This window comes from Dermacentor andersoni, chromosome 1 (genome assembly GCF_023375885.2).
Source record: "Dermacentor andersoni chromosome 1, qqDerAnde1_hic_scaffold, whole genome shotgun sequence".
NCBI lineage: Eukaryota > Metazoa > Arthropoda > Arachnida > Ixodida > Ixodidae > Dermacentor > Dermacentor andersoni.
In genome coordinates this window covers 326253484-326278128 of record NC_092814.1, presented here as the reverse complement: position 1 = coordinate 326278128, position 24645 = coordinate 326253484, and the positions used below count along the sequence as shown (strand labels likewise).

Below are 24645 nucleotides of genomic sequence, written 5' to 3'. Positions count from 1 at the left end.
TTAGTACGCTTTCTAGCGTTACCCTCAAACACATCAGCAAATGCCAATATCGTAATGTACGTACTCTGGAGCAGCACGGCGCCCTCCATAGCTGAGTCGGGGACAGCAAATTTGTTGAGCACTTTGGTTTTTCGTGCCGTGCTCTGTTTTACTTGTAGTGTGTCTGACGACGGGGAATATAATCAGCCTTATACAAACGTTAGTGTTTTGATCTATTCGTTCATAGTTATTATGGAGTAGGGAAGTAGCAAATATACGGATACACCTCTTCTATAATTTTCCACGCCCGGTTTTGTTCTCTAGCTGGCTTCACTGACCACAGTAGTAGCCGTACCTCTCAAAAAGCAGTGCCATTGTACTGCGTGCCCCGAGGAGGTTCTCGCAAGATCAGTGTAACGTTAGCCGTATGATCGGTTGGTCCCAGAAGTCAAATGGTTAAATCTGTACTTTGAGGGAGAGGCCGGGAATAGGATGTTTGGAGAATTCAGGAAGATACAACGAAATTTATCCTTTTGTGCAAACACCCACGTCTAATTATTACCGCGTTCCCCGTCGTTCTCGTATTCGCTTGCCGGCACGGTTCGCAATGACTGGCTTCTCTTGCCTTTCTGAATGAATAGCGTACCCTCCAACGCGAACGTTCCGAACCATTGCTATGATCGGTATTCAATAAAAGTGAAATGCGACCCATGCATGCGGATTTTCGCAGCAACTCATATATGATTCATCGTCGCGTTAATTTTGCCCACAGCGAAACGTCTTCGAAGCCGATAAGAGCTAGCCCGCTCTTGAGGGCAAGAGGGAGAAACGTTAGAATTTGATGTACCCCTGACTTAAAGGCGAAACTTTTGAGCCCTCCTGCTTTGACAGGCGCAGCGTTGATAGCACATTGCGGGAAGCCCCGTCCATACTTCCCCGCGCTACACATTCCGGCCACGAGTCGGTGCTGAAGGTGATGACGATGAAGGGGGCTATGGCGTCATGGGCCACTAGTAGCGCGCTCTTTCGAGCCAGCTGGGGGGATTGTAGCAAGCCGCGGGACACCCGGCGATCGCCATGCAGCCCACGCACGCACACACACTCACACATGCTCGGGCGTCTCGCTAGCCCAGCCGTGGTCTGCTTTATTTTCTCCGCGCTCTGCGGCTCACCCTCTCTACGTGAGTTGCGCAGCCATCACCCCGAGACCTTGAGGCCGGAAGGGAACGCCAAAATGGAACAGCTGCGGCATAGACTGGTCCTTGCGTCATCGCGCGCGCTGCCCTTTCCTTACGACCTAGTGGCTTTGCTCACTCGCATGGGTTTTGGTTATGCTTTCTTTCTTCCACTACCCTTTCGCGTGCATCTCATTAAGCCCTCTCTCGCTTTTCTGCGATAACGTGTTGAATTTATTATTATTATCTGAAGCAAGCACCACAGCAAATTGTCATCTAGTGTTGGTTTTCGTACGTTACGCCAGAATCATTGCGCCTGCCGTGCAGGGTGTATGACTGTTTCGAATGCGGCTTTCTACGTACAGGCGGAAGTAGATTTTGAAGGCCAGCATAAAAAATGCATGAGCATTCACGGTGACCCCAACGTTTATATCTTGTGTTTCTGTGGCAGCATGTCCAGTTCACTGCTAGCCACGTGTCGGCAGGACAAGCTTCGACATTAGCGGAGGACGGCCCCGCAAGGTCACGCTGCTGAAGAGCCTCTTTATGCAGAAGAAAAAAAGAACACCTTGGACAATTTATTTCGTTTTTCTTTTCAAATGATGCCCTTGCGAAGTACGCCCCTGAATTCAAATCACAATAATATGACAGCTGCGCAGTGTCTTAGGGAAGTCGTCCTCCAACGGCGTTCATTGCCATATATGCTCTCGCGCTTTTTCGGTGAGCGATGTTCTGAAACAACAAGTCCTGAGCGGGACCCGTGTACGTTCAAGTTCTCGACGGCCGAATAGCTCTCCGCTTAGCCTTTTTTCTACCGAACCGTCACGGCGACCTCTTAAAATGGCGTATGTGTCCTGGCTTCTGTCGCCACCGTCGTGTTCGGACACAACGCCACCGACGCGCGGTGCTTGATCAAAGAGGCCTCACTTGTAGCGTAGGCACACATCTCACACACGTCTCGCGTACTTTCTGTATTTGTGTCGTTGTGTCTGCGTTACAACGAATTAAAAGATGGCCTACCAACAAACGCATATAACCACCTTCATCAAAGAGGCCGTCTTCTTGTGTCCATCGCTTCCCAGCAACTGGCGGCGATGTAACGCAGAGTGGATGGGATGAATGGTCCTCAAATCGATCGTGTGGCTGTTGATTCGTGGCCGTAGGCGGGCGATAGATGCACCAATGCCTGCTATCGCCCTGACGTACAGGTTTCAGTGCAGGCGCTCGAGACCGGTGCACGGGCCTATACTGCTGTTAATCTGCATTCCGTCACTGCGGTTTTGTTTCCGTGCCTCAAATAGTGCGCGCCCACCAGGGACGAGCGAATAGACGGACGACAGGAATAAATGCGCATCAAAAAGTTAGAACAAAAAAAATGTGTTTCCAACTAAGCTAGTGAGTCTTTTTTCATTTCTTCACCGAATCCTGGACGAAAAGGAGAGTATCGGGAATTTCACGAGTATTGTCGCGCTGGCCTTACATCGCCGCGAAATTTCGCGTCGCTCAGAAGCGGGAGCGCCACGCCGTGCCGTTACTCGGTCGACGAGAGAACCTCTTCAGGCTTCCACCAGAGCGCAATGTCGTGTCGCCGATATCGCCGACCGCACCGCGCGCGCGACGCCAGTATGGCCACCATAACGGCGGCTCGCGCCACCGGTGCCCACGCGCTGCGGAGTGGCGACAAAAAGAAAAAAAGAAGCAGCGGCAGGTAGCAGCCGAATGGCGGGAGCCCGCGTGCCGCCGTACCTGCTGTGCGCATAGGTGTGTGTGTGCTGGTTGAAGGGCCTCTCGTCAATTGGGGTCGTCGTCACCCACGGCTGGGGAGTGTGGCGAGCGAAAGCGATCGGGGTGAAAGGACCGAGAGGAAACGACGCGTCGCGCAGCAGCAGCAGCTACCTCGAGCCGGCGTGATGCCGTAATTGAGCCGTCTGACTCGCGACCTGGAAATGCGCGCCACCACGGCTCGCGGTCGCTGCGCCGCTTTATGACTCAAAGGAGCGCGAGCCGTACGACGCCGCTGGTGCGCGGAACGTTGCGTAGCGAGCGCCATCAGCACGCGCGCGCGCATGCGTGTACGGTGCGAGCTGCACCACCAAGGCCCTCGTTACGAGCAGGCGGACGTGGCGCGTCTGGGGCGGTTGCGGGCCGAGATAGGCTGCTCGGAAGCTTCGAATCGGTACTGCCTGCTTGCCTCTCTACGCGAGGCTATAGAGGAAGCGCTTCTGGTAAACATGTGCGCGTGTTCCGATTGCGTTATGCCTTGTGGAGCGGTGGCAAGATTAAAAAAAAAAAAATCTGGCTACCCTTTGGACACCAAATGTTTTCGTTGTAGACAGATTACCTCGCTCTGACATTTTGGGACGTGTTGATTTCGGCCATTCACAATGCTGCACATCGCTTAATTGTATGCGCATTTCCCAGAAATCAGAGGCCGAATTCACGAAACTTTTGTTTTGTAAGTGCTCTTTGTCATTGGCCCGTCGCCTTCAGTAATATGATGTCCGGCATCAGAATTGGCTGAAATTTGCTGTTACGAACAATTCTAGCGTAAGAGCATTTTGTTTGTATGGTGCCCAGGGACCGAATTCACAAAGCTTTTCGGTGATAAGTGTTCTCTGGCATTGGCCGATCGCCTTCTATTATATTGTTAGATAATGAGGCAGGTCACTGACCAAGGTCAAAACAAAAATAAAATGACGTTTCGGGACCCGTACGGATCCCTTGTTCACAATGAAATGTCGGCTAAGCGCAAAGTTCTTAAGTGGCGTTCAGCACATGACGCAAAGTTCAGGAGTACACGTGGTTTAGAGTGCCAGATAGGTTAACTATTGACTGTGTTATTTGTCGTTTGAATTGTTAGTGATTCGTGATTGACCCTCGTTGTCAAGTTTTTCTCTGTGACCACGATACGCGTGTTGTTCCAATTAATCTCGTGACCCGTCTTCTCGGCATGCTGTGCGAGGGCATTTGTCACTGTGTGGCTTTTGGCGACATCGTTCTTGTGCTCTGAGACGCCGGCAGAAATTTCCGCTTTCGTCAATATACACCGATTCGCAATGGGCGCATGGAATCTTGTATGCCACGCCAGGAAAACGTGCCCGAGGGAGAGGATCCTTCACCTTGTGCTTAGCTGACATTCTATTGTGAACAAGGGATCTGTACGGTTCCCGAAACGTAATTTTATTTTTATTTTGACCTTGGTCAGTGACCTGCTTCATTTTCTAACAATACGTTTACCTGACCAGACGGTATTCCGTCGAACTCTTGACTGCCTTCGATAATATGTCCATCGTCAGGATTGGGTGCAATTTTCTCTTACGAACAATTGTAGCGTAAAAGCCTTTTGTGAATACGGGCCCAGACGCTGCTGAATTCATAAAGTTTTCGTTTGTAGGCATTCTGTGTATTGGCCGGTCGTCTTCGCTGGCAGCTGTTGCGAACAGTTTATAGCGTCAAAACTTTTTATTGATTTTCTTTTTTCTAGGGGTTCGCGAATATTCGAAATTTCTTGATACGAATCTAATAGCCCTTTCCATTTGATAGATGTTCGATTGGAGAATTCACGGTTTGAAATTGTCTAATATTCGTTTCTGTGTGAATGTAATGGGTAACAACGCTCACTGTAGTCTCGAGGTAGGCAATCCGACGCCTGTGAGGACTGTTCCGCATGTTTCTGCTGCAGGAGAGCCGCGGCTTTCGCGAATAGGCACCAGGACCCGTATTTACAAAGTTCTTCGCCTGTTTAAAGCGTATTGCAAAAGTTTCGCTCACATATTAGTGGCATATCTAAGAGCCATTTGTAATGCACCAATTTTGTCCGCTTTAGATGTACTGTTAGATGCAATCATGGCGGAAGGAAAAAAAAAAAAAACTGAGGAGAAACCCTACCCAGTGCGCTAGGAAAAAAGTTTGCATATAAGTCACGTGGTATCTGGTAGCGACCATGTTGTACGGGCACAATGGCGGGTTTCCTATGGTGGTCTGTGCTCATATGTGTGCTGCTCCGTAGATCTCGTGCCGTGGCAAATGCGTCATGTGTGTGGGATTGCGTTAGGTCCCCGCGTTTTGTGCCGCCATGATAGATAGGCCGGGCTCTCCCGGCTGTTTTTGTGGCCAGGTGGGAGTCGGAAGAAGTAAAAAGCGGGGAACAAGCGCGCACACAGCGCCGTACATCGCGTGCCCCGCCGCTGACGAAGGACAATCTGGGAGCGCATTAGCCATCTTCGGTGGATTCATGTTGACGTGTCATCACAGACTGAAACGGCTGTGCTTCAGGATATGTACGATAGACACATTGCAGGTCAGTCACAGCTGTGCAGTGCTCCTGCTCTTGACAGCGGGCAATGCATTTGTGGCACGTAATGCAGCCTTGTGCAAGGATGGGAAAGAAGCGGCAGCTGCGAGTAATTAAGGGATGAATCCTCCTTATACCGCAGATACAGTGTTTTTTTTTTTAGTTGCACTAATTTTTTTAAAGAGAGCCTATGGCAGATAGCGCACTTCTAACCCTTGATCTGAATTACTCCATGAGGCGGCCATTACTTTGCGAGTATTCAAAATGTTCAATGGTATAATTAACGTGATTGCGGTATGTAACTTTTAATTAATTGCATTACGCCACGTATTTCAAGTTACGAATTATAGCCGCTAAATTCGCACCGCGTATCCACTTGGAACGAATTCTCTGGCCAGTACCAGTTCCGAGATATTAATCTTCAAAGTGTCCGATGAAATACATTGGCGTTCCAGTTACTTTTTTTTAAGAAACCGCTGTTTCACGCATTGAAGCACAATTTCTCCTTTGTCATGTATTTCTCCTTTGCCATGCATCCAAGTTGCCATGCACTCCCGAGCCTAAAGCTTCTGCTTTTGTCATCGCCCGGCCGCCTTCGCTAACTTAAAATGTCGAATATGACGGTTGGCCGGTGTACTAGTTCCTACGGACCATTCTAGCGTGAGAATTTCCCTGCGAATACGGACCGGAGATCACAAGGCACAGAATGCGGCGGCCCTGCAGTGACATTGTTGGGCTCACTTGTCAACTATGTATGCCTGACTGTATTATCAGAACTGCTGCATACATGCCGAGTCCACTCTCTTGGGCCTCCTATAACGGAACACTGTACGCGCGTACGTGCGCCGACATTAACACTGGTCTGCACCGTTTATGCGGCGCTCACGGAGCCGCCCCGCTAATTGCGGCTTTGCAAAAGAGTCCTCGCCGGCGACAGGAGCAGAGAGACGCTATGGCGGCTGCGGTGGTATTGATGTCGGCCGTCCTCGGCTGTCACATTGTTCTCGACACCGGCGCATTGCAGCGTGACCACCGCGCGGCAAAGACGCGACGTCGGCGCTGCACTTTTCAAGGACGGCCGAGCGCGAAAAACAAACGATGGCGGCGCTACTCCGCCTCCCTTCTCTCTCTCTCTCTCTCTCGTATTACTTCTTCTACGGTGGTAACATCACTACTTTCCTGCGGCAGGCGATTTACTGTAACCACCGCTCGAAGTTCTTCTTTTGTTTATCCGGCAATTTGTATATCGACTGCTTGCATTGCCAACTACGCTGCGTCCCAGCAAGACCCTCGGGAGAAGCCTTTTGACAGGCGATGTCTATAGTTCTAAGAGTCAACTTTCAGCGTCCCAATGAAGGAGCGAGCTGCATCCAGGATTGACACATATGCATGAATCGCGTAGTGGGCCCACCCGGCTAAAGCAATTGAAGAAATCGTATGGGACAGTGATGTACGTCATTACTGCTTCGCCGTCACGCATTCTGATGTATGCGAAGAGAGAGAGAGAGAGAGAGACCCGAAAAGAAGAAACGAAAAAAGAAAAGGAAAGAGAGTCTGTTCATCTCCCTTCTACCAGCTTGTCGTATTTTATTATTGCTGCCCTGTCGCTGCGAAATAACAGCTGATAACGAAGTCGCTCTGACAGCGCCGGTCGAAGGCCCCTGAAATAGAGCGACGCAGACGGGTCTTCGTGGTGAAGGCAGTCTGTCCGCTTCATTTATATTTCTGTGTATTCCAAGGCAAGCAAATAAATTTACGGATGGATTTATCGCATGAAAGGTCTCTTGACCGAGGAACACTCGACCTTATATGTCGTAACCACGGGATCGCGTTTTTGCGCTGAAGCAACTCGCGAAAAAATTACACGTATCAAGTCGCGCCGGAACAAACTCTCGAGTACGTAATCGCTTGGAAAAATAATATGACCACTTGGCTTCTGCATCACAGCGTAGGTGCATGAAGAAACCCCGAGCAGTGGGTCTTATCTCTGAACATCCTGAGGTAATTTGAGTTCGCTGAGCTAGCACGCGAGTGTGTGCCAGCGGCGGCGTCACGCTTTTATTGTAAACGTTTGACAGGAAGTCGACGAACACGTAGTGCAAATAAGAATAAAGCAGTCCCTTGTTTGAGCGCTGTAGGAAGCGAAAAAAAGCAAACGAAGAATGGTCATCAGAGACCTTCACCGCGTTTCCGGCAGAGCGAACGGTATAAAAGGGCGTCTCAACTATCATGCACCAAGATTTAAAAATATGCAAATGCCACGTAGCTGTACAGAACCAAGGCAATGTTGTTTGCCTTCGCTTGGAGATATTGAGATTATTTTCCGCATTCCGCCTGACTACGTAATTAATTAATCATCTTATTAAATTAATTATTCGATGACAAGTGCCAATGAGAAAATTGTAGGGCAACATGAAAAACTTCCGACGCAGCTTTCTGTTGCTCAATACGTGCTACATAAAAGTGTTTTTCCGAGCATGAAAGTAGCCCGCGAATACACGTAAGGTGCCTAGAGCGGCCAGTAGTCGCGCGGGCTTCCTTCACGCTCTGAAAAACACTTTGACGTAGCACGTATTGAGGAAAGCTGTATCGGGAGCTTTTCATGTTGCACTACAATCTTCCCATCGACACTTTTAATCTAATCACAATATTTGAGAAGTTGATTGAATAATCAATTAAGACTAATTATCGAATTAGTCGGCATGCAAAAACTAATCTGAGTATCTTTAAGCGACAGCAAACAACATTAGCGTTGGTTCTCTCCAGCTACGTGGCATTTTCATGTTTTTAAATATTGGTGCATGATAATTCAGACGCCGTGTGCATAATGAGAGAAAAAAAAAAGCTGCGCTAGGCGATTGCTGTCAGTGCCGGAGCAAGCACGTACACCGCCCTTTTTTTTCTAGCGTAACAGGAACGCTCAGAGAAAAACAACACCTGCTTCAGAGCATCTCTCGTCCCTCTTGAAGGTGCTAAACGCGCCATTATGTTGGTCACATCTGGCCAGTTGTTGTTCAACGTAATAAGTTGTACAGTATCTGCAGCCTGTGTGGTATGTGAGGCGACCAACGCGCTGAAAACTAGCTGGTTGGCCAGCGGAAGTTTCTGGCCTCTGCCCGCCGGCATACTGTACCATTCTCCCGCGCTGGAACTTGGCCCAAATTCATTATGTTTATGTTGTTATGTTTATGTTCCTTTTTTCGTTATTGCGTTGTCTTTCTTTCATAGGTGCTTTTCGCCATTGGCCAGAAGCTTTCGCCAATAATGTGTCCAACATGACGATTCGGTGGCGTCTACTCTCACGAATAGTTTTAGCGCACGAAGTTTTTGTGCATGGGAACGCTGGTTTCTGTTATGATTACTATGTACATTCTCATTAAGAAAAAAATATCCGATCTCTTTGAGGCCTGCGAAGTTATCGAAACGAAGAGCTCAGCGCTAACCACATCACTTGTCGGACAGAATCCGCCCAGCCTCCGGTATGTAGATGAGGAACGTGCGATATGGGAACCAGCAAATTTATGGCCATAGATATTTTGTTCACAAGTTATTACACGGCTTGTCTTCAAGTGGCTAACTGGCAGAAAGTATTGGGACTTCTCGGGGAAAGCTTGGCAAGTAACGTTTCGCTGGGTGTCCATAAATACGAACTGTATATACGCGGCCGCTTGTCTGTAGTTCATGTGGATTTTTTTCGCAGCCGCTGTAATGGCCGTATGACCATTTGAAAAAGAATAAAGATCTGTAGGTTGGACACTCCGCACTTAAAGGGGGGGGAGGGGGGGGGGGGTGACACGAGGCAAGAACGTCAACTTCTGAAGCAAGCGTTTGCTAAACTTTAAAAGTTGCTTGGTTAATTTGCAGCCGTATTACTTGCCTTTTCGGCAAGTCTCATTCCTGTGCCTCAAGATTTAAATAACGTAATGATTCAAAACAGGGAAAGGCGGGAGATGGAAATTAAAGACGATGAGCAAAACGAGAACAAGGTGAAAGCAGGAGCCAACGTTTCGACAAGTGGACTTGTCTTCGTTTTGCTCATCGTCCCGTAATGCTTGAAAGAAGTACTGACTACACTTTCTTTGGAAAAGGATCATTAAAAATATAATATTGACAAAAAGAAAAGAAATTATTAGCAAAGATAGGCTTGCTCAAAGAAACAAGCAAACAAGACAGAAATCGTCGTGCATGTTTGAAATACATCCAGTACAAACAACCCTTTATGACATCACCTATTTCATGTCTATGCCTTGTCAGAAATACGTTTTCGAGTTTTGAGCACGAAAGAAGGCATACGAATGAGAAATCGGAGCTCACCGCATTTCCATTTATATAAACTGAAGCACGCAACACAGGCTGAAATCACACCCATTTATTATGTCCAGCATGAAAGTTGCACTCTTCCTGAACTTGGGCCACCGCTGGACAAGACAGAGAGATTTAGCAGGTCTGCCACACAATTCGCGTTTAGTTCTCGACCCCCGTGACCTTCGCATAGTGCGGGCTTCTTGGACTCAACCTTCTATTAGTGCAATACCTTCTAGCTTTACAAAATGTACGCTACATGTATAGATTCGGTTCGGAAAGTATGGCCCCCGCTCTATCCGATCATACCTAATCCATACGCAATTGTTCCTACATCAAGACATCACAGTAGCTGAAAACAGGCTGTAGTCTGGCGCTCTGACACAATTTTTGTAAATTCTGCTGATTTGTTCTGCCATTCACCACAGCACAAATGCGGCTACGTTTTCTTACGACATGTCTTCGAGCTATACTCTGTAGCAGCGCATTCTTCCGATGGGACACTGTCAGAATTCTTTCATCGTTGTCGGTGGAGGCACGGGAGATTGCAGACTTCGCGCGAGGACTGTTAAAGAGCCGGTCTTGAACAGGACGAAAACAGGACCGGTACGATGTAAGTATTACATTCGCTCGATTCTATCTTTTCATTGTCCACCATTCGCCGTCAGCCGATCCCGGTGATAAAGTGGACGGAAAGCCGCTAGGACAACTGCCGAAGAGCGAAAAAGGAATAACATTTCAATATGGTTGTCATATACTCGCTTCAATATAGTATACCAGACAGACAGTGGGATACACGTCGGAGGTGTCATCTCTTGGTGTGTCCAGAAGCTTGACCTTTATGATGCATGTTTGAGCACCGACGTCGTTTCTAAATCGGCCTTTGATGTTCCCCTTCACATCATTTAGATGTCCGTCTGATAACGCGCTAGAAAGGTCATGGAACGACCTTTCTGGCGTAATTTACGCCTGTGTTTGACATCGCGAGCGCCTTTCAAAATTCGCGGTCGCTTACACACCTCGGCCGCGTACGCGTGACGTCGGCTCTCTGATGAGATTAAGTGTTGCAGGACACTGACGCGAATAAATATTGGTACCGCAATTTTTTAACAGTGAAGAAACAACAACAAAAACCTGAACATGCGTTATGTGGCAGAAAATCTCGGGACCGTTCAATGTGGCCAAATTAATTAATGAAGCATGTTGTTGGTATGCGTTAGTGAATCGAAGAACGTCCGTCCAACCCACGTCCAAAGTGACGCGTACCCCGAAGCCGAGGACGGTTTTGAGGAGTGAACGAAATAAAAACCAAATCTATAAGAAGGAGAAGAAAGAAAAAGGGGGGCGGGGCACAGCAATATTAATGCGCAACGCTCTAAATGCCAAGTGGCGCGACGCCAATCAAGTGTCAGCAGCCTCTCTCAGAGATCTATACCGGACCTGGGATAGGACGGCGGCCAACTACTCAGACGTAGAAAGAAGCCCCGCGGAAGCCTCACCGTCCGCGTCGTCGAAGTAGGCGCGCGCTCTGCACCACTTGCGCATTTGTCAGTCTTCGTGTTGCAAGCGTTCTCTCAGACACGGTTACCAAATCCTCCCAGGCGGATACACCGCCGCGTGAGAAGCTGTAGCTATCCGCGCTGTCGAGGGAGGAGGTGGGTGAGCCGATCCCCCTTGCTCGCCGTGTCTTTCGAGGGAGTCCTTACGGTGCAGCCATTTTGGCTGACTCATACGCCACGAAAAAAGAAAAAAAAAAAAGAAGGTAGAGAGAGATCCGCCAGTGGTCCGCGTCCATTCATGCGGCAGTTTCTATGATGAGCCGCAGACAGAGACAGCAAAAGAAATGAAAGAAGGGAGGAAGGAAGGAGTAGGAGACGAACCCACAGTCATCGCAGGGTCTCTTGTAGGCGACCATGTATGCGGGCCGCCAGTCAATCAGTCGCGAGACGAATAGCTTTTCCCGCATCTCTCTCTCTCTCTCTTTCTCTCTCTCTCTCTCTCTCTCTGTGTGTGTGTGTGTGTGTGTGTGTGTCCGCCACACTAACACCTCGACCGAGAAGAAAAGGCGCAGACTCAGAAAGTTTCCGACGCCGTCCCGCTTCTCGTTCACCGCGGGCTTCCTCTAGGGGCACGCTAATTTAAAAAATGTCTTCGCGCGTCCAATGTTTGCAGCTCGGGAGAACTGAGTGATTCACATTAGGCACCGGGGTGAACGAACGAAAACTCAATAAACGACAGTCGTAATTTTCCTGTAACAAACTTTCGGTAAAGCAATAATTAAAACTAATGAGCTGAGGCGAAAACAACACATAACGTAAAACTAAAGGAAACAGTTCTATTTATTCTATTTCCACCAGTAAATGTAAACGTTGTATACGGCAATGCATACAAAGTAAATATACTCTCGGCAACAATGGAAAAGTAAAATCAGGCGGAACAGGTAGTCTATTTCCTCAAAAAAAAAATTGTGGTATACTGCACTAAACATTAAGTTAATGCAGCATCGTCAATACAAAGAACAGGTAAATAGAGAGCAAATAGACAGTCTATTTCCGTTAGTAAACACAAGACAAGTTAACGCGACGTAAACAAAGCAAATAAGAAATAAGTGAAAATGTCAAATCTATTTTCGTACGGGCGGCTCCTTTGTGACGCTCGAGGGGATCGTTGCGCTCCCCTTTCTCGGGAGCCATACTGCGCGGCGAAATGCACCAAAGCGCTCAGGCAAAGCTACGTTAGCATATACCGTCAGGGACGACGACGACGTTCAAGCACTGCGTCTTGCGGCGACCTTTTGTTCTATTTCGATCCGTTAATTGATCACGCCCCGATTTATACTACCAAAAAGAAAAAAAAATGCTCGCATTGTTTTGAGTGCCGGTAAAATTTTTACATTCCAGTGAAATCTGGGAATAGCTCGTGTGCTCTAGGAATTCAAGTAAGGGGTTGAGCGTTCTAATGACACGCGGGCTCTGAGAGATGTCTCAGGGGGGGGGATCCGGAAAACAATGTCGACCGCCGGTGCCTCTTTTTTTCGCGCGCTAAACTTAAAGGAGCCCTAAACCACTTGTTTGTAGATGTTGATAAATTCATATGAAACGAAGCGAGACTATTTCAGAAATACCTTGCCACAAAAAAGTTCAATCCGTCCAGCAGAAGCGGAGTTTTTAGCGATCAAACAGCTTAATTTGCACTGCAAAGACTATTCGGCGGAACGGGGTGTGCCACCGCCTCCTAGATATATCGTTTATGCGGATGCCGCCATGCGAGCTCCACATGTCGCGCACGACTGCAAAATGTTGCCGAGATGTTCACAGCAGCGTGTGCTATCCGCGGACTGTGTTCTTTCACCAAGCCGGATGGGTGGTTCACCGACCCTTTATAAGTGCGCGAGCGTTTTTGGATTCCGCCTTAACCAGAATGCGGCCGCCGTAGTAGTGAATCGAACACGCGACCTCGTGCTCAGCGGGAGAATGCAGCAACCGCTGCGGGCCAGGACGACTATACACAGCTCTGTATACAGCTTTATTGAGAGCGGTCCTCCGTGGTGATCGGGAACTGCGCAGCTGGGCAGACCTAATCTGCCAGGTATACGCACTGCAGCTAACTTCTGTTTCTAACCAATCTGGACTTTTCCTCTGGTACTATAGGAAGTGTTTTCTCCCTCTTGTTCTCCTAGTTGACATTACACAGCAAGTACTACACAGAGGCACGGCGGGACCGTTTCAAGAGAGACGCTGAGAAGGTGTTACCGACACGTTATTAAGAAAAAGCGTTCTTTCCGGAAGGCCTCTCGTGCAGCCTCGCGAAATCCTTTCATGTTTACGAATCAAAGATCCCAGCACAGCCGTCCGACTGAATACGTGCGCGTACGCCAGTCTTATACAGCGTGATTAAATAGGTTCGGACTTACGTTCTACGTGTCTTCGCTGTTGGGTGACTGTCAAAGCACACACACACACGCACAAAAAGTGCTATCATTTAAGTTCGGAGTCAAAACTGCCCCAGGGTAATACGAGTGCATCCAAGCTATATCAGCGATCTGTTTCGAACGTGCGCTAACGACGACGCTATGTTGCAACATTTCATAGAGAAGAAATGAACAAAATAAGGAAAGAAACTAGCGTTAGCAATGGAAGAAACGCACTGTGGACTGAAAACGTCGTGTGAGAGTCATTCAAGGACAGAGCCAAATATTGATGGCAACCCGCCACGACTGGCGATAAGAATACTGCAAGCAAAATATGTATATATATATATAGGCAAGAAATAGGAACGAGCTAAAACCTGGTTCATTGATTCGTTGATCTCCTAGGGCTACTGTGGGGCTAATAAGTGCCCACAGGCCTTGAAGAATGCGCACGTGGCAAGTGGTTCGCGACAGAGGAGCTCTGTCGAGGCTCCCCGGGCTCTGTTGCGCGACCTTTGCTTCTCCACCACGGCTTTACCTTCTGCGTTTGCGAAATATGTTCGCGAAACCCGCCCTTGAGGTGTATTAGGCGTCTTGGCCGAACGACACCGAAGCTGAACGCGCCCCTAACGCGCAGCGTTTTGCCACTGCGCATGCGCTGAACCCAAGGTTCCATGCCAGACGTATAGGGGTTTACGTTCGCTCGTAAAACGCGGCACCCGAATTGAGGTCAACAAACATGGCGCGGTGCTTTGCCTAATATACATGTGCCTCGCAAGACGTTAATTAACTCCCCCCTAATAAGACGTTATTCTGTGCGTCAAACAACTGCGACGTGAAAACGAGCATCATCTGTAAGGACCGGGCTTGTTTTCAACCGTGCACTGTTTGCATGAGCAGTGCCACGTGACCGAAGGCGCGCAACCTCCTTTTTTCGTCGCATGCACTGTCATGGCGTCACGACGATTGCAATGGTGCTATAGCATATGCTTTATCGACATGTATATACCACCACATCACCGGGGCCGAGGCTGCAGAAAAGGGCAACGACTGTTTTTCCATTCGCAGACGACAATATGGACTGCATTAGTTGGGAACTGTGGCACCTATAGGCAAGCGGCCACAGCGTTTCCCGTGTTCGGCGTGTTCGCTGCATGCAAACGCGCCGCGCTTAGCGCGTCTGCTAGAACGCGTTTAACACCCGCCGCTGCGGTTCGGTGGTTATGGCGTTCTGCTGCTGAGCACGAGGTCTGGGTTTGATTACCGCCCCATTTCGATGGGGGCGAAATGCAAAGGAAAAAAAAAAGTTAGGTGGCAATTTAGCGGGAAATGCAAGAGATATGCGTTAGCATTGCGTCGCACTTCTTCCAGGTCCCGGATCCGTGATTTAAGCCACGTTCACCATATTGCAAAGTGTTGTTGCTGAGGAGCTCCCTCGACACACGTCCTGTCTCTTCGAGAAGCGAAGTGCAACTGACAAAGCAGACCACCGTCAGTTGCAATATATAATGCTTACGCAGGAAAGGGAACAGCAAAAAGAAACGAGCGCTCGTGTGCATCGATTTACGCGCACGTTAAGGAATCCCAAGTTCTGCAACGATTACCGCGTTGTCATCGAATGGTCCAGCGTACTGGCCCCTACAGCCCTTGTAACTGTAACTTAAATAATCTAACATTTTCTTTTTTGAGCTAGCAACAATAAGCGAGCAGCTGAACTCGCGCAGCTGGCGTAAACGGCCGGAGAATACAGACAAAAACTGCGGAAACGAGCCATGTCACGCATTACCTGTCACGCCACATTTTTGCTGAACTCTCGCGACAAACAAATGCAAAGTGGAAAACTATTCTAAAAGCTCGCGAGGCCGCATAACCAGATAGACATCTGGTACCTGTTTTACAGGCGTCCTAAGCTTGGGTGCCCAGTAAAAATTGCCGGTTAGGAAATCTTTCATGGTTGTCATTCGTGTAGTTTCCTTTCTCGCTATCAGCGTGGCGACGTCCGCAAAAATGCTCGCAGTCGCTGGTGCAAGAAACTCCGCGAGTGCAATTTAAAAATGCTGACGTTTTACGTCCCATAACTACGGTATGATTATGAGGCATAGTGAGGGACACCGGATTAATTTCGGTCGCCTGGCGTTCATTAGCGTGCACCAAATGCGCGGTACCGCAGGCGGTTTTGCATTTCACCGCCATCGAAATGCCGGCTGCTGCGGCCAGGATTTCATCACGCGCCCTAGGCCTTAGCAGCGCAACACCGAAGCCACTATGGTTACCACCGAGGGTCGAGTGTGATTTAAAAGACCACAAGCATCCTACGCTTAAGCAGCAGCTAACGAATTGTGCCGGCGTATGTAGTATGCAAATGCTCGCTTTACCCCATCGCAAAGACGTTATCCGAGGACGAATCTCGCTACGAAGATTCACTAAATTCGTTGCGGCACTTGCGGGGCGATGAAAAGCTACAGAAAGTCTGAGAATTGTCTACTAAAGCGTAATCATTGTTTGGCTGGGCTGTTTACTTCGTTTTTGCGTAGTTTCGCTTACGTGCTTTTCCTAGCTTATGTTCGTGTACCCATGGGCTTTCCCGTGGCAAAGAATGCTTAGGCTTTAGTAGACAATTGTCAGATCTTCTCGCCGCATGCGACCCCTTCATTGCAATCGAACCAGTTGAGCCGGGCACGAGCGAGCCTCGACGGGGCAGAGCGTCGAAAGTGAATACCAGCCGCGGCAGTAGCGCGTGAGGCGTTGCGTGAGGGGAGTGTGCATCGCTGTGATGTCATGTCACCGTCGCTACAGTGTACACTGTATACCCTCGCTGTCCCTCTCGCGAGCCTGTGTTATGCGCGCGTTCCTCTCCACACAAGCTCTCGCCTGCGTTCTGACTGCGCCTCGGTAAGGCCCAATGAAAACGCGCCAAGCGTCTCAACGCGCTCGCTTGCCCGCGAGGTGTTCATAGCTCGAAGGACGCTCACGCAGCGTTCAGTTGGACATTGGGCCACCCCAAAATCTCAAGTATGCGCACCCCCAAATTTCAGGTTGGGCCACCCCCTAATTTCATCTGGCCCACCCCTAGTATAATCTTCCCCATGTATTTTCTAGGGAGCCCTCTGCGTCTTTAGGGATATTCTCTTTTTATTTTATCTTTTTGCTTTCAATTGTTTCTTATCGCTTAAGCTACCAATCATCTTCATTTACACTATCATAGCGATTAAATGTCTTAACTATGCAAATCACGCATTCTTGCGCAGCTGCAAGGCATTACACTTTTTTGCGTGACAGGGCTTACGCATTGAATGATTACGCATTTATGAGGGTACCGCTTCTCCGCACGAGACAGCGTTGCCCCTCCATGAGTGCGTGCGTGCCTCAACAGGTAAGCAAGACAACGCTACAAAAGTCGACTGTCGTCGTGCCATATAGGGAGACCTTCCTGTAAAGCCGAGGCAAATCGTGAACGACAACCTTCAAACGACAGTGCAACGCGCAGGACACACCGCCACCAGTGTAGTATGTACCGCCACACGAACGGCGGCGGGCTGTCGAGCGCGGAGGCGCAACGCGCCAGTGCGCATTTCACGCGCCCGACCACCGATCGCGACACAGCCTCGGAATCCGAGCTTGGGCCCGCGCTTCATGCTCGTGTTTTATGCATGACGCGGCCTGGCGCATAAATCAAGGAATTGCGAAGCAGAGGCCGCTGCTGGGCCGACAGACGTCCTGCGGGCCCTTCTGTCTGCAGAGCCCGCGGCCGCCGACGGGAGCTGCCCGGATGAGAGGATTCTCGACTGTCGGCGCCGCCGAGACGATGTTGCTGGGAAGCGTGACTCGGCGGAAACGCCAAGATGACATAGAGAGACCATACAGCCTGTAGGTTTCTGGCCAGATAAAAGCGCGCGCATGAGGTGACGTCGAGGTGCGATAACGGCCTAAGAGAAACGCAGAAATGTGCGCTATACAGTGGCGAAGACGCGGAAAGGATATTAGAGCTCCATTTTTTATTCTTGTAACCTGGCGCACGTGCTTTAAAATGTAAAGTAGTGGAAACGTTCGAGAGCGGCAGGCGGCCTTACCAGCTAGCTCTTATATCCGCACGGGGCGACGCGTGCAAAGAGACGAAAGGAGAGCAACGTGAACAAGCCGTACTCCCCGTAGTGAGTTAAAAGAAGGCGAAACAGTGGTAACGACGGTATGTACCCGAGACGTAAACACGCAGGGGTGAATTCACTCTGCGCGCGAAGTGACTCAAAAAGCCAAGAACGAACTACAGCCGTACATGCAGCATCGGTCGGCGCAAACTGTGGCTCCACTCGTGAGCGGGGCGCACCTGCTGCGGGTACCTGCGAGGCGAAACCCGCGAATACACGCGCCTAAAACGACGCCCAGTCTCGGGTCTCGAGCGTCGTCTGTCATGTCGCTTGTGCATCCACGGCCGCGTGACGCCACCTGTTGCCATGTCGCAAAGTTCTGCATCCTGTAGGCGTCTTTCATTTATCCCAACTAAAACCCCACCTGCCGTTGCGCTCCAACGTTATCCACAATTTCCTGCTTGTCGTGTCGCTTGCAGATACTTGTAGCACTGAGTGCACGTATACAGTCGGTCGTCATCGCAACGTACTCAGCTTGCTCTGCGTGTTGCACCATTTACACGACGCTGCTTCGTTAATGTACATGCGGTGTTCCGCACAACAACAGTCAATGTGTATAGGTACAGCCTTGGGTAATATAGTGTTTCTACGTCCATCGAACACGTTTTCCCAATTATGCGAGGTGTGGTTAGCTGCACGTGCATTTCACAGAACGAATGTGGGCGTCGCGTGGATGAGTCATCCATCCCACTCGAGCGAACGCTATAATAGCGCGTGGCAGAGGCGCCGCGCGGCACCTGCTGGAAGGTTATGCCAACGTTACCAGATGGGTCGATTGGTCTAAGACTATAGTAAACCTTTGGTTTATGCGGTCACGGTCGGCTAGACGTTCCTGAGCGCTCCTACTGGACGTCCGCACTGCAGGCTATCGCCAGCCTTTAAAGTGCAATAAAATAAAGTAAGGAGGGTGCTGGAAGGAGAGATGAGACACGAAGGCAGGAGGAAGAGAAACACGGTCTCGTCGCTGTGCTGACGTGGAGTTGAATTCGCCATCGCAACTGCCCCACAATAGATCGTTTTCCAATATCGACCGTGACGAAGTGCCGAAGTTTTTGTTATTTCTTTTCTGTGAACCAAACCTTTTAATAGAAATGGTCATCATCAAGCTACACATCAGCAATATAGTGCACAGCCGTCCCCGTGCGGGAGGTGATCTCCGCGTATTACGACGGCTATCATGCTTCACTGCACGAACGCGCGCGAGATCGAGACCTCCACTACGGCAGGAGCTGGCAGCAACGCTACGGGGGGCCGAAGGAGGATACCGAGACAGGCGCGACCAGTGCAGCGCCCGTGTTTAACGCCGTCCTTTGTCGCTCACTTAGGCTTCATTGGGGGTAGGTGCAGCGGATCCCCTCTGCGCGACAAAAACGACCTTCGGCTCTGGGGGCAAGCCGACGGCGGCGGTGGCAACGGGCAGCGACCGACGTCGCTGTGCGCTACTATCGGCCGAACGACGAGAGAGGAAATCTCCATCCCGGCGAGCTACCAAACACGCGCCCGCCAGTGGTGAACGGACGCGTAAACAGGCCCGGAGGAAACGTCCTGGCAATGCGACACGGCTCGGCCACTTAGTCGGCGCGCTCAGCCATGAATCTGGAGAACGACCACCCGACGCCGACCTTCCTCCGCCTCGCGAGAGCGCTATCTTTCCGCGATACGACACTCGACTACTGGGCACTGGTGTAGAGGTTTCGCCCCTACCGACGAAAGGGTGCTAAGCGGCGAGGCTCGCCTGGGAACCCGCCTTTGCCCTTGGATATACGCCGTGTATAGCGGTTACTGCCCAGTCGTCTCTCCTTTCGGCTACGATACTGACGGGGCAGGTCGGTAAACGCCGACTGCACCGGCGTTGCCATGAATCCCAAAGGCTTGCGTCAGAGAAGAAGCAGGATTACTGAGCGCCACTTGGCTCTTGAACATTCATTCGTCAATCGAAGGAATGTGCAATCGAATGAATGCTCGTAAATCGTCGTACCTTCACACTGTACGCAACGTGCTGCGTCTTGAATGCAGCCTAGTTAGTGTCCCTGTGTGCTCACTTTCTTCAATAATTGTTCGAGAAAAAGCGGCCATTTTTCTTGCTGTTATTGTAGATTCCCATTTGCGTCCGAATTCGACGTTTATATTATTATTATTATTATTATTATTATTATTATTATTATTATTATTATTATTATTACAAAACGATCACGGAAACAAGACGGAAGCAGTTGGAAATTACCATCAAGAAGGGAGCAACGCTTGCCCCTGGTCTAAGGAAAAAAAAAAAAAAAAAGACACTTCGAGACACTCCTCCTGAACAACCGCATATACCACGGTTCTTTCTGGTCAAGATAGAGCACTTTCCTGCTCTTTTCTTTTTCTCTCACAGTATCTATTGCGAAAGTGAAAGCTACGTGCATGAAGCATATACACAGTGGCTCCAAAGCAGCCGTAGCCGCATCTACAAGCACAAAACCAACTCTGCACATGAAAATTAATGATGCACACACTTTCCACACTAAAGAGACATGCAAAGCTTGAAGCTGAAAGGGAGGTAAGCATAAAAACTTCATGAACAAAGGATGACAGTCCGATCGATATAAGGCCAGCCATTACACGCCGTGGTCGCTCAGTGCCTATGGTGTTGGGCTGCTGAGCACGAGGCCGCGGGATCGAATACCGGCTACGGCGGCCGCACTTCGATGGGGGCGAAAGCACCCGTGTACTTAGATGTGGGTGCACGTTAAAGAACCCCAGGTGGTCTAAATTTCCGTAGTGCTCCACTACGGCGTGCCTCATAATCAGGAAGTGATTTTGGCACGTTAAACCCCATAATTTAATCAATTCTTTTTTAAGGTCAGCCATTAAAGAATCTTTAAACTGCAGAATCGTTTGAAAAGTGCGATTTTGAGGAAACTATTACGGATATGCGCAAAACCAAGGTGTCTACCGTGATGGAAAATTTGCAGTTTTCAGGGAACTTGTCAGTTCTGAAAAATTCAGGGAAAATACGGTGAAAAACAGGTAACTTTCACCTCGATTATCTTGAGTCAGGGAAACTGGTACAGTGGTTATGGGGAAGTTAGTGCACGGTATCCCAGAAGGAAGCGAAGTCTTGTACTGATACTGCACAATCCGCAGATAACTGGTTTTGTGAGTGTGAGCCTGGTCGAGTGGTTGGAATATTCTGTAAAACAGATCGTTCTTTCAAATCTGTTGGTGCATTCTACCTGATTTACAGCGCAAGTAGCGGTATAGTAGTTGCCGACCAGTATAAGCTAGCATAGTAACTCTCCAGACATATGTGCCACCATATTTTGTCCTTGAGTCCAGAACCTCCGGTGTCTTAATTGGACTGCCAGGTAATTTTCATAAAAGCATCCAGGTGAAGCCTGGAAAAATCTGGTTATTTGAAAACGACAACGCAGTAAACAGTCTGAAAACAAATAATAAAGATTAGACCGGAGTGCGACATGTTTGTGCTTTATTTTGCGCACTCCCACACAGTGAAATGCGTTGTTAGTCATCCAGGATTACTTGCACCGCTGGCCTGAAATCGCGCTACCTAATCGTACGAGTTCACGGTTAAAGAAAAAAAAAAAAAAGACGTCCTGCCCAAGTTTATATACTTGCAGAAATTTTATCTCGGCCGGTATGCATGCTGTGTATCGCTGGCTAGCGCTGAGCTGAGGTTGCCCAGTGGGCTAGCACTTGGATCCTGATTGTTCCGTGCAAAGTCGTCGCTCGGTTCTGGCATTTGCCTCTGCGCGCATTACTCATCGCTGTATACCCTCCGTCAGCGCATAGCCTCCTATATGGTCAGCGCTATGACAAATACTGTTTATTTAGCGCTTTTTTCTGCTGTGTCCTCGTTTGCAGGCGGCGCACTGGCGTGTCGCGCCTTCCTGTGGTATTTCTTATAACGCTAAACACTCTACATAACGGTAATACTAATAATAATAATAATAATAATAATAATAATAATAATAATAATAATAATAATAATAATAATAATAATAACGGGTCCAAACAGCCATAGTTGCATCTACAAGCACAAAACGAGCACTGCAAATTACATTTAATGTTATTACCACGTTCTTGGGCACGTTTATGAAATTGATTGATTGAGTGAACGATTATTATTGCTAAATCCCCCCAGAAGGTTATGGGGTTTTACTTGCCAAAACCACTTTCTAATTATGAGGCACGCCGTAGTGGGGTACTGCGGAAACGTTGACCACCTGGGGTTCTTTAACGTGCATCTAAATACACGGGTGCTTTCGCATTTTGCCCCCATCGAAATGCGGCCGCCCTGGCCGGGATTCGATCCCGCGACCTCGTGCTTAGCAGCCCAACGCCATATATCCACTAAGCAACCACGGCGGGTATTGTTAAATCCAATGTGGCGGCTCAGTGGATTCCCGACCGCGATGGTTGCATGCCGTTTGAGGCCACGCTCGTGTACTTGCATTCACATTTTAATGTATGACCCCCTTCCCCCCCAAACACACACCCTATAGGCGGTAGAAATAAATCCAGAGCCCTCCAATGCGGCAGCTCACATAGCCCTAGTTTCCTTTGGAACGTTATAATCAATAAATTAATTAATCAATCGATCAATTAATTATTCGGTAATAGTAATATATCGGAATCCCCACGCAAATGTGAACGAAATGCGGCACGGTATAGTGCATATTGTCGACCAATATTAATAACCATGTGTACTTTTTTATCTTTATCGGGCGACCACGTTTCACCGCCTAACAAATGTTATCGCACAGCGCAGGCCGCGCCTGCATGTATCGGAAGTTTCTGGAATGGTATCGATGGTTCCATCCGCTGTCTGTTACGGAACCTTGTGTAATCTCATTGCACGTATGCGCGACACGAATAGTGTAGAACTTTGTGGAAGACACGCGGGTCCCGTCCCGGCCATTACTGTGGAGCATTCGACGAGTGATGCAAAGCCGACGTGCTTGACCCGATGATCAGATTTTGACGATCGCCGACTGTGTTCGCCGCTGTCGCCGTTCTTTCAGTGTCGCGTGTTTTTTGCGGGCACAGGTTCGCCCAATAAAAGTTAGTTTCGTCTTTCACAGTATTTATTGCCACTGTGTTATTTATACGTTACTACCGCGTGAGAATATGAAGGAATTCGTTGGCGCGCCCTTTCATTTCAGTGCTTTCAGTTTCCGCTTTGCTACCTGAGACAGCATGCGCACAAAAAAAGAAAATGGTAAGCTCTTATACGCTAGAATCGTGCCCGATAGCGAATTCCAGCCAGTCCTGATGCTGGACATATCAGCGAAGGCTGCAAGCCAATGGCAAATAGCACTTGCTGACGAAAAGCCCTGCGAATGTGGCCCCTGTTTCGCTTGTTACGGGTCCTGCGAGCCACGATGGAGGCACCGCACCAGCGACAGCGCGGTGACTGTGACGACAGCAGCGAAGCTCACGTGGCACTAACTGCGCAGCCGCCTCGCGTTCTCTCGAAATAGACGGCGCGTGTAGGCGCGCGGCGGCGGCGCCAGCAGCCGCATGCGCCTGTTGCTCCCAAGGCAATTGCTTCGCGCTTCTTCGGGAACCATCTTTTGTGTCTTTCTTGACTGTTTTCACCACTTTCAATGTCTATACACTAGCTCGAAGGCGCCCGTCTTTATTAAATAACGAGCGGCGTAGTTCTCATTTCGCATTAACCCTCTCCCCCACCTCTCTCTCTCCACATGCATCCCTGGCCTCGTGAATATTACCAGGGGGAGCACGCACGCAGTACCGTATGTATTGTTGTGATCGTATCTTCCTTTCTCAACCGTTGCACGCGGTACCCATGGTCCGCCTGTCAGGTGGCGTCGGAATATAGCTGGTCTTTGTTTACGGACGGCGATAAATACGCGGCTGGCTAGAGTAAACAAAAACTTGCCCGTAATTGGATAACACCAATGTCAATCCCTGCAGAATTTGATAATCCTTGATAACTGTAGCGGGATTTTGCTCAGGTTTGTGCGTGACACAGCAATATTAGAAAGTTGCACAGGCGGGAGTCCAGTAAATGACATGCAGCGTGCTTCCGCGGCGCCTTAGATTTTGTGATCGGTTTCAAGTTGAAAGCTTTCCCGCCGCTGCAGTGATTGAACCGTAGTAATAAATAAATAAATAAATAAATAAATAAATAAATAAATTTTGTCATGACCATACGCATGTTGGCGCCGGCGAGTAAGCACTTCCATTGCTGCACACCTTCTTCAACTAAGCCTTTATTTGGTTGTGGTCTGTACCTGTATAGATAACCAAAGAACCGCAGAATTGTAACTTGCTATAGCTGATCACTGCAATATTTAAAAAAAGAAAAGTCAGTCCACCGTTATTAGCCGCTCTATGTACGGCACACTGATTTCAGAGTCGATTCGGTTGTGACCCGCCGTGGTTGCTCAGTGGCTATGGTGTTGGGCTGCTAAGCACGAGTTCGCGGGATCGAATTCCCGGCCACAGCGGTCGCATATCGATGGGGGCGAAATGCGGAAACACCCGTGTACTTAAATTTAGATGCACGTTAAAGAACCCCAGGTGGTAGAAATTACCGGAGTCCCCTACTACGGCGTGCCTCTTAATCAGATCGAGGTTTTGGCACGTAAAACCCCATAATTAAATTACTTAATTCAATTGAAAGTGCAGGAGATTGCCAGAAATGCTTTCGAGTTTAGAAGCAAGATCTCGCGCCAGATTAAACAAAACTGTTAACAGCCCATGTTTCCGCAACTTTACGGGTAACGTCAGTTATTTCTTTTAACAAGACTACCCCTACTGCAGCTACAAAGCTCCAGCGTTCGTCACCGATTATTAATGTGCAGCTTTATA

The 24645-nt window shown here is 49.0% G+C and overlaps 1 protein-coding gene across 1 annotated transcript in view; it reads left to right on the top strand.

The window, feature by feature from the left end:
- Nucleotides 1-24645, top strand: part of LOC126516415 (phosphatidylcholine:ceramide cholinephosphotransferase 2-like) — a 241920-nt gene that overhangs the window by 15224 nt on the left and 202051 nt on the right. The window lies entirely within an intron of this gene.